The sequence below is a fragment of the Anneissia japonica genome, unplaced genomic scaffold (assembly GCF_011630105.1).
Source record: "Anneissia japonica isolate Jap-2015-1 unplaced genomic scaffold, ASM1163010v1 scaffold288031_len342695_cov171, whole genome shotgun sequence".
NCBI lineage: Eukaryota > Metazoa > Echinodermata > Crinoidea > Comatulida > Comatulidae > Anneissia > Anneissia japonica.
In genome coordinates, this window is record NW_022725829.1 from 116544 (window position 1) to 118409 (window position 1866).

The following is a 1866-nucleotide window of genomic DNA, read 5'->3' on the forward strand; positions in this document are numbered from 1 at the left end:
TTAGTTTATGTTGTCATTCTGATCGGATTTTCTCTACTTTTCTGTTTTAATTTTAAATAGTTTTGCATTATGTGGCCGTTTGCTGTTTTATGGGTTTTCCTTTGAGACAGAAACTCAAAGGAAACATCAAAGTTTGGGTGCACTTGCATGCAGTTTGAGTGCATTTAGCATTGTTTCTGTCATTATTTGATTAGTTATACCACAATGCTACGCAGCAACATTGATTCTATGTTACTTCGTTATATAATACAGGTAGGACTTCTGGCTGAGGCTATCGGCACTGCCGCAGTGCGAAAAAAAGCTGCTCTTTTCTATCGGCACTGCCGCAGTGCCAAAAAGCTGCTGTTTTCTATCGGCACTGCCGCAGTGCCAAAAAGCTGCTGTTTTCTATCGGCACTGCCACAGTGCGAAAAAAGCTGTTATTTTCTTATCGGCATTATTACCGCAGTGCGAAAAAAGCTCCGATTTTCTATCGGCACTGCCGCAGTGCCAAAACACTGCAGTTTTCTATCGGCACTGCCACTCGAAAAGCTACTGTTTAATTATCAAATGGATGTTTTTATCTATAGATTATGGTATCAATAATTGGTTAGATCTAGCCTATAATATTTTTAATATTATATTAAATATGTTTTACAATTAAATTATAATTCTTTCTAATTATTAAATATATACATAGCCTATATCTAGGCCCCATAAAACAAAAAATAAAACAAAAAAAATTAAAAATAAAATAGTAGTATGTAATAATAATAATAATAATAATAATAATAATAATATAATAATAATAACAGTGCTCGAAATGAATAAAAAATGTTTAATTAATGAGATGAATCAGCATATATTAAATCAACTTGCGTCTATGCAAAACCTGTTTTTTTTTTAAATAAAGGTGTTATCTATTTTATTCTGCTGTTTTAAAAAATAATCTTTATTTTCTGTGATAATTTTATCCACATAATTCATGTTTTCAATGTTAGTTTGATAAATAATACATAAAATAATAATAATAATAATGATAATAATGAAGGTGCTCGAATAATGCTTTAATAAAGAATTAATAATACTTCAAAAATACTTCAATAGGCCTATTTGCGATAGTGTGATTAATGAGATATTTGTTGAAATATTTAATAGATATAGGCCTATACCAATAATAATGCTTCAGCATATTAAATCAACTTACGTCTATAGATGTAAAATCTGTTTTTTTCCCCCAATAAAATGTTACCTATTTTATTCTGTTTAAAAAATTAATCTTACAAAATACCGTACATTATAAAGTTTCATTGTAAATTATATGAGAATTTAATCCACATAATTTATGTTTTCAATTATTTAAGCATTTAAACAATTCAGTGGGCCTAACGCTGGATATAAATGTAAAACAAAAACAAAAAACAAAAAGCATCGCCAAAGTGTTTTCATGTATGGAAATGCTAATGCTATCGCGCGATTACCGCGTATTTTTGGTAAGCAGAGCTCAGGATGGTTCACACGAGATGACGAATATCCGTCGAAATGCCGTATAAATAAACTGCAACTTTATGAATATCTTAATTAATATAATCTTAATTAATATTTTAAATTAGTTAATTACTAATTAATTAATAGATTGATATAAACATTGTGACCTTATAACTACAATTTATTTAATATGTTTTAAATAATAAATACAAGAATCCTGCAACTAATTTTTCAGGTCAGAAATTGGCATAAAAAAGTAATAATTTTTCAATCGCGATCTTCGTATTTGTCGGTTCATGGAAAAAGCGACGATAAACATATAATAATTAGTTTATAGTTTTTATTATAGTTATAATAATAATTATATATATATAATTATTATTATAACTATAATAAAAA